At 53.6% G+C, this 16,651-nt stretch overlaps 1 protein-coding gene across 4 annotated transcripts in view; it reads left to right on the top strand.

The window, feature by feature from the left end:
• The window catches only part of ANKRD11 (ankyrin repeat domain 11), a 180,809-nt gene that overhangs the window by 81,762 nt on the left and 82,396 nt on the right, over nucleotides 1-16,651 (top strand). Inside the window, exons 1-3 of one of the 4 annotated variants that reach the window (XM_042917864.1) lie at nucleotides 11,585-12,007; nucleotides 12,130-12,304; nucleotides 13,434-13,504. The exons of 2 other annotated variants lie outside the window; for them this stretch is intronic. The gene's annotated coding sequence lies outside the window, so the exon portion shown is untranslated. Of the gene's footprint in view, nucleotides 1-6,436; nucleotides 6,638-8,314; nucleotides 8,409-11,584; nucleotides 12,008-12,129; nucleotides 12,305-13,433; nucleotides 13,505-16,651 lie in introns of those variants that run through there. One more of the 4 variants, XM_042917865.1, reaches the window with a different exon arrangement.

Genomic DNA, 16,651 nt, shown 5'->3' with positions numbered 1-16,651 from the left:
TCGCGTTCGGTTCTGCAGCCGTGTGCGTTGGTGGTGTGAGTTTGGGTTTGTGCTGAGTTAACTTCGATCTTCCAGATGCTGATGTCCTGCCTCTCATCATGTCCGAGAGTCCCTCTCGTTTCTGCAGCCGCCCCCTCCTCAGATGAGCCTGAAAGCTGTCAGAAGCTGTCTGCGCATGGGTGGGGGGGGGCGCGGGGAGGGGGGCGCCAAAATTCGAACATTTGACCGTGCATAAGTTTTGCACTGGCAGTAAATTAGGTGCTTTCCTTGTAATGGCAGGCTTGTTTTGTTATTTTCCAGACATGAGTTGCCAGATGCCACAGCAGGATAGCTGGAGTTTGCATGTCAGTCACTCTTACACATAAAACCCATGTGCCCTGGAAAAGTGTTTGTGCTGGAGACACCTGCTTGGTATACAGAAGTGCTTCCTGCATACTTCTCTGTCGCATAGGATATAAAAACCAGAAGCATAGAGACTTGGGATCTACTGAAATTAATAAGTATTGCTTTATCCTGGAGGTTCTTCAGCAAAATTTAGACCGTCAACTTTGCATCATCAGTGCAAATATTACCCCAGCTAAAAACGCAGCGTTCTCCTGGGAGACATTTTGAAAGGGCTGCAGGGGATCTGTAGGGTCCTCAAACCACACCTTGGAAACAGCTGTCTGAAGCTGTTTGTTTGGTCTCTGTGGGAAAATACAGCTCAACAAGCCACGTCTGCCTGTGTTTGTCTATCACTGAACACTTACAGGCTTAGGAGGGTCTGGTCGTGTATTTTCTCCCCACAGTACATGCGTTAGCCTACATTTTCAGAGGGCTCCTGACTCTTTGGACCCTGGGTGGTGAGCCCCTCCTGGAGCCCTCGTGGAAACGTAAAACTCTGCCCCCTTGAAATGAGGCCGTGCAGATCATCTGTCTTTGGGCACGCGCCCATGGGCCCGGCACACATCCGTGACTTGTGTGTGGCTCTCACAGAGCTCTTTTCCCTGCCTCTCTGACTGTGCCTTTGGCCGGCGCGGGCTGCGCCTGTGCACTGCCCTTCCCCGGGGCTCCCGCAGGCCCCTTGCGTGGCTCTTCCCTCCTCGGAGCCGGAGCCGACCCGCACCTGCTGTCCTAGACGGATTCTCTTGAGTTCCTTAAGTCATGTGCTTTCCCTCCGCTCACTTTAGTCTTGTCTTTTAGGTCAACCTGGCCACTGGATTAAAAAATTTGTCTATGTTTTTCCAAATCTTGCGGATATTTAAAGATGACGTGGATTGCAATAACTTAAAATACATCATTACGTATTGCCAGTAAGAGAAATTGTTAAAGTTAGGAAGTTCTGTGTACTCCACTTATATCGGTCTCTCTAAAAACTCCTGTCTCTGAACTGGCTGCGATGAGGCCGTGAATCAGACTTTCCATCGATGCTGGAGCTGATCTGCCTTAATTGGGAAGAAGGACCCTGGACCTTTTAGTCAGTACCTCAATAACTTCCTATTTTTGACTTTTTAGGCCAATTATTCTGAACTGTGATGTCAAATCCTGTACATATCTTCAAAATATGATTTCCATATAGGAAACGATCTTTTTCGGGTTTTTCCATATAGGAAAAGACTTTTTCTGTCAGAGGCATTTTTGTGTTGGCAAGAGTTCGTTGGTGGTTGAGAGCGGTGTGGCGGGTTTGGCGGGGTTGGGGCCCTCTGTTTTCCTTGACCCGGAAGCCCGGGTGGGGTTGTAGTCTTAGAATGTGGCCGCGTCGTGGGGTGGACCAGGGGGCCTGCTGTCCTGCAAGGACCCTTGAGCCCCTCCTCTCCGTGCTGGATTGTGCGCAAGGCTGCCGAGCGCCTGGCGGGAGCGTGCTGTGCGTCGGGACGTGGTGAAAGGGGCCGCGGAGCAGCGTCCCTGGGAGTTGCCAGCCTCGTCGGAGATGCACAATCAGAGCTGTGGGTCAGGACCCACTTCCCTTTTTGACAAACGGAGTTTGCGCTTTTCTTATTTGTAGCCCTCAGAATTAAATGCGTCTCTGTTTAGAGAACTTTCTTTGTGATTCCTCTTAGGCATCAGTTTTTTTGTACACATAAAAATGGAACTTCTCGTTGACGTATTTCCTCCTGTTGAGTAAATATGTAGCCTCTGGTAGCGCGAGATGCCGTGTAAAAGCTGGCCAGGTCTCCAGGTGTGGAATGTGTCACCCAGAGTGCTCGCCGAGTGCCGGACCAGGAGGCGTCCTGAAGGGGGCTGGACAGGAGCATATGTTACAAGAGGGCTGTGGGTCAGGGAGCCCGGGAGGCAGGCACGAGTCTCTGACTCCATGGCTGCTCGGGGACCGAGGGCCTGAGGGAGGGCCTCCCAGAATGTGGGCTTGGAAGGAGGGCAAGCAGATCCTGAGGTATGGTCACAGAAGGACATTGGCGTCCCTTGGAGACAGGAGACACAGAAAGGAGGAGATGGTTGGAGAAGCTGTGGTTTGGGCACTATGGAGTTGAGATGCCTGTGGGAAAAGGGGCCCTGGCAAGGGGTGTCCAGGGTTTGTGAGACCATTCGGGACCGGATGTGTGCAGGTGCGTGTGTGGACGCGTGTGCACACAGGGAGCAGGGGCAGGAAAATGAAGCGGGATTGGTTTATGACAGAACAAACCAGCAGACTCACCCTAGCATAACGTAATAATCTCAGCAAGCAGATTTGATGTTTTTCTTTAAGAAATTAAAAGAAAGGTATAGAAGTAATTTCTCCTGCCATCATAGATTCTTTGAACAGATAACGTGTCAGGATTCTAGGTCATTTCCTGTTTTGGGAAATGAGATGCCTGTGTTCTAATCTGCACATTATTACATGTGTAAGCCTCGTAATAAGTGTAGCTCATACAGTCTTCGTGTTATTTTTCCCTATGCAATTTTAGGGTTTTCAAATAGTCTCAAGAAGCAAGAGCAAAGGTGTCTTTCAGACTGAAGCCCACTCCGAAGAATCCAAGAGTCACGTTTAATTTCCAAATATTTGTGGTGAGGCTTTAGTTTGAAACCCTATTTCGTAGTTGTTTTTGTTTGTTTCAACTCGAAACAGGCCTTTCTTCTTTGTGGCCCGTGCCACCCCACCTCCTGTAAAGTTGACTTCCTTCCAGGGGTGGGGGCGAGAGGGATGGGCTACACAAGGACAGAACAAGTGAACCCGAACGGAAGGTGTCCCCAGGCTTCTCCTTGGCTGTAGCAGAGCTGAGTGAATTCAGACCCGAGCCACGCAGCTCTGGACAGGGCTCCGTCACACCCTTGGACACCCCTTTGCTCATTCACTTGACACATTTATGTGTCACCATGAACAGTTTTTAGTTTTTCTCAGCTTTTCCTGTGTGGATTAAGCTACACCCTTGCCCGCTCTCCCCCTGACCCCGCCCCCTGATTCTTGCTGGAGTGGGGGGGGGGCTGGAGCAGGTACAGGGTCGCGGAGGAAGTGCTTTTGGAATGGGTATGGGCTCATGCCCATAGTTGCTTTGAGATAATTGTCTAGTCGTTCCTCAGAGTTGATGCTGAAGCATCTTGTTCACTTGGTTTTATCAAACTCAAGCTCTGTCACATCTGAGGTCCATGAGGAAGGAGTAAATTGGTATCCAAATGCCTTTGCTAAATGACATGACAGAGGGCCATTCATTTATTTCAGATGCTAGGAGGTCAGACACAGGTTTTCAAATAGTCAGGGGAGGTCAGACACAGGTTTTCGAATAGTCAGGGGAGGTCAGACACAGGTTCACTCTCAAAAGTGTTTTCTTGCTTAGGTAACAGAATTGGCTAAAATCTGTTTCCAGTGGGTCGTGTCCCCCCCCACCCCCCCGCCAACTTCGTGTTCAGAAAAAAGCACCCTTGAGGGAGTGTTCTGGTCCAGGAGTTCGGCATTCAGCAGCACAGGTAGGCCCTGGGCACGGGGCTGTCTATGACGACAAGCTTGGTGATGGTGTTGGGTCACTTCCGATGGCTGTCCCCTGCCAGAGTAGAGACCAGCCTGTGCAGCCAGGTTCTGCGGTGCAGTCACGGCAGCCTGCAGGCCGATCCTCAGCAAACGTTCCTCAGTTGGGACCTGGGCACCTCAGCCTGTGCCCCATGCTGTCCTTTTGTTTAGAAAATGGGCCAAGAGGTCCATTGTGAAGTTCTCAGAAAAGAAACAAACATGGTTTTTCTTATTTCCCTTTTCCACCTATTGTAGAAAATACAATAAAACATGAAAAGGGGGGAAATCTACCCTAAACCCACTGTCCAGGTCACGAGTCTCATTACTGTCCTTCGGGGGGGGCAGTCCCCCCTCCTTACAGATGCTCTGTGTACTCGTCCCATCAGTCACTTAGAAAAGGGTGTTGAGCTCTGTGGCGAGGTTGGCAGTTTTGTGTATTTCTCTCTGCAGCCCCATCAGTTTCTCCTTCAGTTATCTTGAAGCTCAGTTGTTAGCGGCTCGTGCATTTGAGGCTGTCAGACAGCCTTGATGACTCTGCCGCTTTCTCACTACGAGGTGACCTTACCTCTGGTGATACTCTTGGCTCTGCTGTCTACTCTGTTTGATACTGAACTGCCTGTTCTCTCTTTTGACTAGGATTAGCATGCATCCTTTTCCATTTTTTTCAGATTAAACAATTTGTCCTTATTTATTTTTAAAAGTTTATTTACTGGACACCTGGGTGGCTCAGTCGGTTAAGCGTCCGACTGCAGCTTGGGTCGTGATCTCGTGGTTTGTGAGTTCGAGCCCCGCGTCGGGCTCTGTGCTGACACCTCGGAGCCTGGAGCCTGCTTTGGATTCTGTGTCTCCCTCTCTCTGCCCCTCCCCTGTTCATGCTCTCTTTCTCTCTCAAAAACAAATAATAAACATTAAAAAAAAAGTTTATTTACTTTGAGAGACGGAGAATGAGCAGAGGAGGAGCAGAAAGAGAGAGGGAGAGAGAGAATCCCAAGCCGGCTCCACACTCTGAGTGCAGAGCCAGACACGGGGCTCGAACCCACAAACTGAGATCATGACCTGAGCTGAGATCAAGGGTCCGACGCTTAACTGACTGAGTCCCCGGGGCCCCCCAGTCTGTCTCTATGTTTAAAGAGGGTTTCTTGTAGGCCACCTTGTCGGAGTTGGCTTTGCCTTTTAAAGACATCCAACTGGCAGCCTTTCCCGTTTAATGGGGGTTTAGACCACTGACACTTACTGTGATTATTGACATGACTGGGCTTCAGCCTGCTGTCCAGTACCACTTACGTAGCATAAGAACCTGACAATGGTACCTTTCCATGTCTCCTCACCCAGTCTTTTTGCAACTGTTTTCTTACACTTTGCTTTGCTATAGTAACAAACTCCATACTAGATTGCTGTTGTTTTGTTTAAACAAGAGACCACCTACGAAAGGAAGTCTGAGGTGTTGGCTGTGTCGTTGCCATTTCTGGTGCCCCACTTTTCATGAAGACTCCTGTTTCCACCCAGTGTCCTCCTTCCAGCTGAAGGACCCCACCAACATTTCTTGTAGCGCTGTTCTGCTTCTTGTAGGTTCTTGAAGCTTCTGTATATCTGGAAAACTCTTTTTTTTTTTTTTTTATTCATTAAAAAAAATTTTTTTAACGTTTATTTACTTTTGAGACAGAGAGAGACAGAGCATGAACAGACAGAGCATGAGGGTCAGAGAGAGGGAGACACAGAATCTGAAACAGGCTCCAGGCTCTGAGCTGTCAGCACAGAGCCCAATGCAGGGCTCGAACTCACGGACTGTGAGATCATGACCAGAGCCGAAGTCGGCCGCTTAACCGACTGAACCACCCAGGCGCCCCTTTAATTTAATGTTTGTTTATTTTTGAGAGAGAGACAGACAGACAGCGTGTGAGCAGGGGAGGGGCAGAGAGAGAGGGAGACACAGAATCCAAAGCAGGCTCCAGGCTCCGAGCTGTCGGCACAGAGCCCGACGCGGGGCTTGAACCCACGAACCCCAAGACCATGACCTGAGCTAAAGTCAGACTCTTTACTGACTGAGCCACCCAGGCGCCCCTGGAAAAGTCTTTATTTCCACATCTTGTGTGTGTCTGTGTGTGCACGCGCGTGTGTGTGCGTAACCCCCTTATCGACAGAGCACGCCGACCTCACAGCTCACTCGTTGGGAGCGCACCGTGAATGGTATTTGTGAACTCCCAGACTTGTGTCACTGTCACCGCCACCTGTGTTTCTGAACAGTTTTCAGTGGGAGAGGAACCCACGGGTGATGGATACCTTCCTCTGGGTTCTCACAGATGCTGCCCGACCTCGTGCTCGCCTCAACCCCACAAGGGCCCGCCGCCGTCCCGGCTCTTCTCCCCGCTTTCAGATTGGGCACCTCTTTGGTGTCCCGTGGCGCGCCGGGACATGGCATCATTGTCGTGTCTTTGCTTGGGGTGCACTGAGGGCCTGGGACCTCTGAGTTTGACGGTTTCCACCAGAACCTGAACTCTCTGTGCTTTCTTTCTGCAGGTCCCTCGCCTCCGTGGCGCTGCGGGCGCCCGGCTGCTGAGGTGCTTGAGGGGCCCGCTTGCTGGCCCTGCTCTGCTCTCTCTCCGCGTCACCCCTGCTCTGTGCGCAGTGTCCTCTGCCACCCGTGGTCTCCCCCGGTGTCTCTCCTCTCCCACAGGCAGTCTTCACCTCTGGAGGCTCCTGCCACCTCGCGTGACTCTAGTTAAGTTTGTTTGTTTGTTTTTAAACTTTATTTTGAGGGATTGCCAGCGGAGGAGGGGGATGACAGGGGAGAGAACCCTAAGCAGGCTCCTCCCTGACAGTGTGGAGAGCCCCCCACCCCCACGGGGGGGGTCGATCCCACGAACCATGAGATCGCGCTCTGAGCCGAAATCAAGAGTCAGACACGTAACCGCCTGAGCCACCAGGCGCCCCTCTAGCTGCCTTTTGAAGTCTGGGAGCCCAGATGTGCAGTAACGGATTAATGTCTGCGTCTGCTACTTTGGCCCTCTCTGTCAGCTCGGGGCTGGTTTCGCTTGATTGGTTTTTCTTACTTTGTGTTGTGTTTTCTTTATTATGCCTGGGGGTATGTGTTGTATTTCTTAAAATGCCTGGGGGTATTTTTTGGACACACCTTTTATTTTGGAAGACTTTCAGACTTCTGGAAAAGTTGTAAACGTAATAGAGGATTCCTGTAAACCTCTCTCCCAGCTTCCCCTGGTAGCTAGCGAGTCACGTCACTGCAGTCACGGCACGTTCCTTAAAACAGCAGCCAGCATCAGTGCCTTGCTGCTCACCCCACCTGCAGTCTTGATTCCCATTTCCTCCGTTCCTCCCTGACGTCCCTTCTCTGGCCCCAGCCTCACCCAGCACACTGAATCGTCCTGTGTCCTCGCTAAGCTTGCTTTCCTCTGGGCCGGGACCGTTTCTCGGTCTCTTTTGGTCATTGTGACCTTGACGGTCTGGAGGAGCTCCAGCCAGTGTTCTGTAGGACGTCCTGTCTTTGGGTTTGTCTGAGGCTTTCTTCGTAGATGGGGGTTTTGGTTTTGCAGAGAGAGGACCAGAGAGGGGCGTGCCCTCTCCTCGTATCCGGTCTGAGAGTGCATGCTGTCACCGTGGCCTGTGGGTGCTAGCCTCAGCCGCCTGGCCACGGGGGCGACTGCCAGGTTCCTGCCCCGTGCAGTCCTGGCCCCCTTCTGTCCCCTTCCTCCAGAGCAAGCCTGGAGCCCTGCGCCTGTGCAGGCAGAGGGGGGCATCTTGCGGGGAAGGCGTGTGTCTTCTGGCACATCTTTGTTTCTTTATGTCGGCACGTACTCGTGTATGTTTTGTGCCGTTGTTCCAGCTTCCGTGTCTAGGAGTATCTGGAGGCCGGGCGTCCAGTTTTGCCTCCTTGGGTGCTTGTTTCGCAGTCTCGTATTCCTGAAAATCTTCCTGAGCTTTGTTCTAGGATCCAGTTAGTTCTTGGAAACAGTTTGCTCCTTACAGGGCTTGCCTTTAGGATCTGTGAGGCAGGCCGGGGCCTTGCTCAGGTTTGGGCTAGACGGCCACCCCCACCCCCCCACCCCCACCCCCACCCCCGGGCCTGTGCTGCTCTCTGACCGTCGGAGCCCAGCAGGCCCTGCTTCTCGCCTGTAAGTGGTTCCTCGCCTGCTGGTGGTGAGCTGATTCCTGCTCGCCCAAGACCCCAGGGGGCTTCTACAGGCCTCTGGACGGTTTCCTTCAAACTGTGTCTTCTCGGATCTGAACGTTTCCCGCTGACGCGCACACGTAGCGTTCTGGCTTTTTAATCCTCTTGAGGATTTCTTGTAAACTCTGCTCATTTGGCAGACCTGCAGGCAAAGCTGAGACTGCTTTCGCTCTGTTTCATGTGATTTTACAAAGTATTGTTTCATTTTATAGCATTAAAAAGTAACTCAGCCGGGGGAACCGGGGAGCCCGACCCTGAGAACAGCGTGGAGCCTGGACCAGAGTGGGATGGTCACGTTGGAGTCAGGTCTGTGCTTTTTTAGTAGCGTGGCCTCTGTGGGTCTTTGGAGTTGGGGATAATTTTACTGTGATTACGTGTGATGGTAACATCAGGGGAAGCCCACTGAAAGGTATACAGGAACTCTGCACTTTTTTAATAAGTTTAAATTAGTTCAAAATAATTTTTTTTTAAAGGACCCAGTAGGTGAGTGCAGTCTTTGTTCCCCCAACTGGCTGTTCACAGCAGTGGTCCACAAGCTGAGTACAGTCTTAATAGAAGTGCCTCAAACTCACAGCTGCACTGGGTGAACCCCGAAAGCCCCCACCCCCCCCTCCCCGCAGGAGGCGGCTCGTGGTAGCCAGCAGCGGCCTCCTGCCCCTTGTCCCCGTGTTTACATTCCACCTGCATTACTCAGCAGACTTGCTGGGGTTTTCTTAACTTGGTGTCGCGTCCCAGAAATGGTGTGCGCCTTTCCTCGCTTGGGCCTCGCTGCCCGACTGCGCCGGCCGGTCGGCCTGGCCCGTCTCTCCCCGCCCTTCTGGGTCAGCCTGTGGGGCCGCGCTTCCCACACGCCCTGTGTGCGCTTCGCACGCCTCCACCCGTCTGGAAGGCTGTCTGTTGGCGCTTCACGCGGCCTTCTGCGGCTTCTTTGCCCTCCAGGACGACGTGGAGGGCCCCGGGCGTGGACCGTGCGGGTGCCGGGAGGCTCTGCAAGGAGGGTGCTGTGTGGACGCGTCACGCAGCCCTTCCTGCCTGTTGACCTGGGGCGTCCTAGGGGTGATTCCGGTGTCTGGGGCACACGACTGTGAGCAGACGTCCCCTTGCCTGCAGCCTGGCCAGTGATGGAACGGGGTCCTCACCTCGGGCTTCCATTTTAGGAACTCGCTGTTTAAAAGAAGTCATTGTGTCATCTGAAAATGACTCTGTGGTTTCTGTTCTGGCTTGCTGTAATCCGTGCTGGACGGGCCATATTTTCTTAAGTGAAAACGTTGGTGACTCGTGAAACTATCTGCTCTTTCCCCCTGCCACGAGGCGAGAGGTGACGTCGCTAGATCAGGACTTGCCCTCCTGTCGTTACTTGGGTCCCGCAGGTTCCCCGGCAGGCAGGCATGAGCGGTGAGCGCGGCAGCTCTGAGTGCCCCTTGCTTGTAGCGACCCTCCCAGGGAAGGGAAGGCCGGGCCCCCCCCGCCCCAGAGCTGTGCCGTGTCCTCCGGGGGCAGCCCGCGGCTGAGGACAGGGTGCCTTGTGGGCGGCGAGGCCTCGCGGGCCGTCCTGGTGCTGGGGGCCGTGCTGCTCCCACGTCTCAGGTCTGAGGGATGGGAGCCTCGTGTGGAGGGCGAGGGTGCCAGGGACAAGCTCGGGCAGGTTCTCCAGGATCGCCTGTGTAAGCAGCGGTATATGCCTCGTGGCTCTTAGCCACCTGGCTTTTGAAAGTGGGGTTCTCTGCAGGAATCCGTTGTTAACATTTGGTCACTACGTTAATAGAAAACCTTGCAGCGGGGATTATTTTTTGGCCCACATTAAAAGTAGATAAATTGTTCATCTGAAGTCCAGTGTGTTTTAATCAGTAAGGGCTTTACTTAGAAAAATGAAAATCTGAGGAGTAAGGAAACCCTGGCTCCCCTTTATTTCTTTCACAGGCAAATATGACCAAGCCAGTGATTTTCCATGACTTGGTTGACATTGTGTTCCATAACTTTTTTTTTTTTTTTTTTTTAAGTTTATTTATTTTGAGAGAAGGAGAGAAAGACCATGAGCAGGGGAGGGAGAGAGGAAGAGAGAGAGAGAATCCCAAGTGGTCTCCGTGCTGTCAGAGCAGAACCCAACGTGGGGCTCGAACCTACGAACCGTGAGATCATGACCTGAGCTCAAACCGTGTCAGACACTTAACCGACTGAACCCCCAGGAGCCTCCCCCATGTTCCTTAACTTTTTAAAGCCAGTTGGGAGGGCTTAGACTTCCTTCTCTGCTTTAATGAGATTCGCTAAAATACTCAGGTTTGACCCTCTGAGGTCTGTTGTAGAGGTTTGGAGACCCTGGGGTAGTTCGTGGCCTGGGCAATAATGAGAATGAATGAAAGTGCTGGAGACAGTTGGCTGTCCCCAGTTTGTGTCTGGGGCATAGTCCTTCCTATACAAGCCCCTGGGCGATTGGATGGAGAGAGGGTCTCCTGGAGGGCAGCCTAACCTTAGCCTCCAGCTGCGGCACCAGCTTCTCGGTTCCCCGGGGGCGCCTTATCTTCTGTGGGTTCTTCACATGGCCACCTCCCTGCCAGCACGGGGCTTTCTGTTACCAAAAATGAAGAATAGTGCCGAATAGGATTGTTTTCTTCCAAAGGCCGTGGCTGATGGGCTGTTCTAAAATGAATTTATATTTCTGAAGTCTTCGAAAGTGAGCGAAGAAGGAGAATGCAGTCCTTTGATCATACTTACTGTTGAATGGTGCCTCTGGCTTCTCCATTCTCACTCAGTGGGGCTGAGGAGGCCGCAAAGAGCAGCTCGTGGGCCAGCCCTGGGACACTCGGCTTCTCTGGGCTCTTCTCATGCCTCCCCTCTGTCCAGAGAGGGAGGAGCAGAGATGGCGGCTGCTGACTTGCAGTTTTCTCAGTTGGGGGGAAGTTGGTCGGGTAGGTGGTCGCTTTATGGCCAGAGGCCAAGAGCCTCCTGAGTGGAATGGCCTCTGTTTGGTTGTGGCCCGTGGGGCGGACCAGAAAGGTCTCCGTCCTTGTGTGCGAGCAAGTTGTCCATTCACACGTTCCTGTTGTAAACCACTGGGGACCTTTCCTTAGCCGTGGAAAATGGGACGTTTTGGAACCTTCTCTTGAAATTTGTTTTCAGAAAAGTTACAGCAGAACAACATCAGGAAAGTGTTGTTTGTAAGGTGGCCTACAAAACAGTTAGTGTTTTCTCAAATAACTCGGTGGACTGGGTAGAAAATAATGGAGAGAGGGGCGCCTGAGGGGCTCAGTCGGTTAAGCGTCCAGCTCTTGGTCTTGGCTCGGGTCATGAGCTCCCAGTTCGTGGGATTGAGCCCCACACCAGGCTCTGTGCTGATAGCGTGGAGCCTGCTGGGGATTCCCGCCCCCCCCGCTCTCCTCCTGCTTTTGCACACACGTTGTCTCTCAAAATAGATAACCATGAAAAAATCAAGAATGAAGATAAGTTACAAATGCCATTAAATACCTGTTTGGTTTGTTTAATAGTTGGGAATAAATTGCGTTTCTGAAGGAAATTGGAATTGGAAGTACTTTGACCTTGCCTCCGCTCTTGTCATTCCTCTCGTGCTGCCGGCCAGCAACTCCGCTGCCTGACTTCCAGTGAAGTGGGTGCTTTATCACATCTAGGGCTCTTGAGGGCACACTCTTCCCGGAGGTGGTATGCCCACCCTGCTGCTTGAGGAAGCGAACGGGTGGGTGTTTTATCGTTTTGCAAAGACCTCAGGGAAAGAGTCTCGAGTTCCCTTTTTGACTGTTACTATGATCTGGCAGCTCTCCCTTCTCTCATACAGACTGCCATGGAAAGCCACCTGTTGACGTGTCCCTCACCCCCCCAGGCCCACACCTGCCGGGGCAGGGCTCCCCGCCCTCCACGGTTCTGGCTGCTGAATGTGAGCCACGATTTCTGCGGTTAGTACATGTAGGCTGCTGCAAAGTGTTGGGCCAGGGGCCACCTGAGTGAGGGGAGAGGACGCAAAACGTCATTTCCTCTCCCTTCCTCCTTTTAAAGTTTTTATGATGTTTCCCTCCAGTGTCATTGAGATACAGTTGACGTGTATCACTGCAGACATTCACGGTGTGCAGGGTGGCGATTCGATGTCTGTTGTCAGATGACCCCACAGCGAGTTCACCCGGCATCCATCACCTCACGGAGCGACAGGTTTCTGGTGACGAAACCTTGTAAGACCTACCCTGTCCCTTTCCACGGTGAATATTTTCATCCTCCTCTGACCCTCCACCCACCCCAGTCATCCCTCTCTGTGCCAGCCCCCCGTATTGAATCTGGTCAGAGGCACCGCTCTGACCGTTCTGCCCCTGATCTCTGGAGTTCAGTTTTTGTCACTGGTTTTCCGTACTGGCGTGTGGAGATAGGTGTTGTGTTACGGATCTCAGCCGTGTTTGGAGACACCTCGGGTGACTGACGATTCACCAGCTTCAGAGCGAGTGAGGGGAGAACATGTCCCCAGACAAGTTAGCCTTCTTCCCGAGGTGTGCCTGCGTATCCCTCCACCCGGGAACTCTGGAAGGCCGTGCGTGGGTAGCTCCGGGCACCTCGCGGCAGGCTCTCCCTGGTCGTGGCTGGAGCAGCACTGCCGGTCCCTTCCCCGTGCTCCAGGACTCAGGGCTTGAGGGGGGGGTGTGAGACAAGCCTGGGCTCTTCAGGGAAGCCTTGGAGATCATTCTTCCCTGAGTTGGATTTGGGACGGACAGGGGACCATTTAGATACTCGGTCTCGACATTTGCTTTCGCTGGAGTGCCTCCTTCTTTGGGAGCTGGGGTTGACAGACACGCAGCATGGGAAGTTCCCGCACGGTGCTAGCGGGTGTGAGATATGGTCACCTTCCTGCCGGGGTGCATGCACACTAACGGGAAAGGAAGGTGGGGGTGGGGCTGGGCCTGGAGGCAGCTCTCCAGGTCTGGGGGATCCGCACATGTGCCCATTTGGTGCCCTTATAACCTGGTTCCGGTCCTTTGCTTTCATCTGAGTGACCATCCAGTGGCTGCATCTTGAATCCGCAGAGCCATCGTCACCACCGTTGGGGCCTCAACTTGACTTTGGCCGCCAGGCTCTGGTTGTTCCCGGTGCAGCCTTGTTCCGGGGCGACCTCGCTGCCCTCTCATTGCAGGCACACGGTACATAGCAGGCATCCCCCGCGTGTGTACAGGGGCTGTCGATGCCTCTCTAGAGGAGCTGGGGAGTCGCAGCCAGGAAGAAGCGTTTGGATTTCCTTCGGGATCTTAAATTGCATCTCTCTTGGTGGCTTTCCGTTGTCTTGCAACTTGTATCCGCGAAATAATTGTTTCCTTTTGTGGTTCCTCCCTGTTTGTATTCTAGATGACCTTGCTCCCCGTATCTGTCTCTCATGGTAACCAGCACCACAGCATCTTTTCTGCCTTACGTCGTAGGTACGTATTTCCAGGTGGTGGGAGGCCGCTGGTCCCACTTTTTGATCCGCTCTCGGGTCGCTCTCGGGTCGAGAGCCAGCAGCACCGGGGGAGGGGCTGGTCTGAGCTGGGGGAAACTTGTGGCCCCCTCCCCCGCTCCGCCCAGCCCCTCCAGCCAGGAGCTGCCCAGCGGGGAGTCCGTAAAGGAGTGCTGATGTCTGAGCCTTTTCCAGGGTCGTCCTCCTGGGGTGATCCGTGTGGATCCTGCCCGTGCTCTGCTCTGGAAGCCAGGGGTGCTCGCTCTGGGTACCTTGAGACAGACAAGTCCTCTAATTCTTGCTTTTCTCCTCGAAACTGAGCAGTGGGGAGCCAGGTCAGGGTTACAGGTCCTTGCAGTGTTATCAAGTAGCGTGCCCCTAGGCACAGCAGATCTGGGCCAGGAGGCGTGTTTCAGTGTTGACGTAGAGAAAGTGTGCTCACGCCTAAGGCTTGTAAACGTCAGTGGAGAGGTGGGGAGCATTGGTTCAGAAACCTGAGTCCCCTAAGCAGCAGATTCAGTGTGATCTCGGTTTTGGCCAGAAGATACACACCAGTGTTTCACTGGAGACTTGGGTACTGGGGATTTGTCCTCAGTTTTTCTTCAGTGTGTCAGCATTATCTGAATTTTTTGTACAGTAAAAACGTACTGCTGTTTTCACGTTTAAATAGTTGTTTAAAAAGAGAGATCACACTTGATTTCCTCTTCTTTCTCCAAACGCCTTGAGCCAGGTGTCTAGACTGAGCTGGGGGTTGCTCGGGAGTATGAGTCAGGCCTGAGTGATTAGCGTTTTACATCGGGTAACTTCTCGTAACTGGTTTTAATAACTGACCGTGGTGTGGAAGTTGAAAATCCAGACGAGAGAGAGGGATTGCCACGGCATCGGCGGCTGCGTGAGTGGCTTTAGTCATTGTACTTCCTGCTGGGTGTGAGGTGCGGGCTCCAGGTGGAGCAGTAGCCGAAGTGACTGAGTTCTGCTCCCCTGCAGGTGCCGCCCCCCCCCCCCCCCCCAAGGACGCTTCTGACGGCTTGGAGGACCCCAGGGCAAGGAGGGAGCAGGTGGGTCAGCACCGAAGCCTGGCCCCTCCCTGCTTCCCCTTGCCTTCCCCTTGCCTTCCCCAGGCCTCATTAGTTCCACCAGAGCACACGTCCTTGAAGTTTCTCAGGCGCCCCGGGAGGAAATGGAACACATGTGGTCTGAGGGCCACAGCCGAGCCATGGCCCAGAGAGCTTGAGTGGCTGTCACCAGATGAACGACCCATGGCCCTCACAGGTCCATCTGGCTTTCTCCTGCCCCCGTCACATCTGCTCACGGGGCGGAGAATGTTCCCTAAACACTTGATGACAAGGTGAGTGGGTTTGGTGAAAACACACCCACACACACGCCCCACATGTCCTCCAGCCTGAATTTGACTAACTGAAGGGCCTCGGGTCTCGAGAATTCTGAAGGTCTGCATTTCCTAACAAGCCTGTTGGGGGGGAGGGGGTTCTGTCTGGGTTGGATGGAAGAACGCCACTGTGTCGTGGGCCCACATCTGGGCTGTTCTTCGGGGCTCCTCATTGTGCTTCAAACCCTGAGTCCAGCTGGCTACATTCAGGAGCCAGATCCTGGTTCACGGGAACTTGGCGGCCCAGGGTAGTGCGTGTGGGTTCAGGTGAAGCTTTCTCCTCCGCCTGTAAGGGTTTCTTCCGGAAGAGTCCCGAGGCTCTGCTTCTCGGGCCAGCTGAGGACTCGTGTTCACTGGAACCAGCTGTCAAGGTGTGGGCACGTGGAGAGGGATCCAACGTGGCGTTGTGCCACTGTCGCCTGCTGCTCCCGGTGACGCCCCTCTTGCAGGGAGGGGTAGGATACAGTGTGTGGAGGGTCCACCGTCTCCCTGAAGCGGGGGGTTCGGGTGACTCTTGCCACTGTGACCGTCTCCTGCCTTTTGACCTCTGCGCAGGACTTGCCGTGTCTTCCCGTTAGTGCTGGGAGGCGTGTCGTCCCATGCAGGCTGCTTGTTCGCGTCACTAGACAGCCACACAGCCCGTCGTGTAAACTAGAATTCTCGTCATAATATGGCTTTCTGTTACGATGTAGGGTTGGGGTTTTTACAGTGAGAAAGCTGTCGCTCCTTCAGACAGCGTGCCCGGACTGACGGGTGTGGGCGTTTGGGAGTTTCTACTGTCTTCCTTCTTGCCGTCTCTTCTTTTTGCCCACCCCTGCACTCACGCTAGGGATCGATTATTTACTGTCTGCTCAGGGCCTGGGCGCTGGGCCTGTAGGAACCGGGGCTGGTGCGTCTGTGCAGCGAGCTTTCCTCTGGAGCACGTGCCAGGAAGTGCCTTCTGCCTGTTCTCCTTACTGTCTCCACTTGTCACTGTGTCCCTGACCCAAGGACTGACTTGCTAGGTCGTTGAGGCCAGAGCTGCACGATTTCTCCTTTAAACCCTGGTGCCTGGTGCCAGTCGTGTCAGTGACGCCTTGTTTATTTTTATTAAAAAATTTTTTTTATGTTTGTTTAGTTTTGAGAGAGAGGGGGAGAGACAGAGCGTGAGCAGGGGAGGGGCAGAGAGAGAGAGAGAGAGGAAGGCACAGAATCCGAAGCGGGCTCCAGGCTCCGAGCTGTCAGCACAGAGCCCGACGCGGGGTCGAACTCACGGACCGTGAGCTCATGACCTGAGCTGAAGTCGGCCGCTCAACCGACCGAGTCCCCCAGGCGCCCCGTGTGAAGCCTTGTTTATATATTGGCCACCAGCTCTCTCCAGCATGCTCTTCCTCCTCCCTCCACCTCCCTGCAGAAAGCAAACTGATAGGAGAGCCTGTGGCTGTCAGTTCAGCAGCTCTGTCAGGTTCCCCTGCACTTCTCTCTAGATTCTCTGCAAATGAACCTGTGTCCTATTGATTTTTGTCTTTAAGCAAAGACTCGTTTGGCCTTACGGCAAAAATGTTGACTGTTCGCTGCCCGGGGCAGCTCCCTTGGTTCGGTGGTGTCCTCAAGTAGGTCTGCAGGGCGTGCGGGGCCCCCAGGGATGCAGGTGCGGCCACGTGTGCTCTGGGGTAGCTTGCCAGCCAGGTACCTGCCGGCCCCCGGCACCCTACAACTTAGGAGAGAAGGAGTTAAAAATGCATCGTCACTTTGCAGCTGGGA

Source organism: Panthera leo, chromosome E2 (assembly GCF_018350215.1).
Source record: "Panthera leo isolate Ple1 chromosome E2, P.leo_Ple1_pat1.1, whole genome shotgun sequence".
Lineage (NCBI taxonomy): Eukaryota > Metazoa > Chordata > Mammalia > Carnivora > Felidae > Panthera > Panthera leo.
The sequence above is the reverse complement of the archived record's forward strand: the minus strand, read 5'-3'. Positions and strand labels throughout refer to the sequence as shown.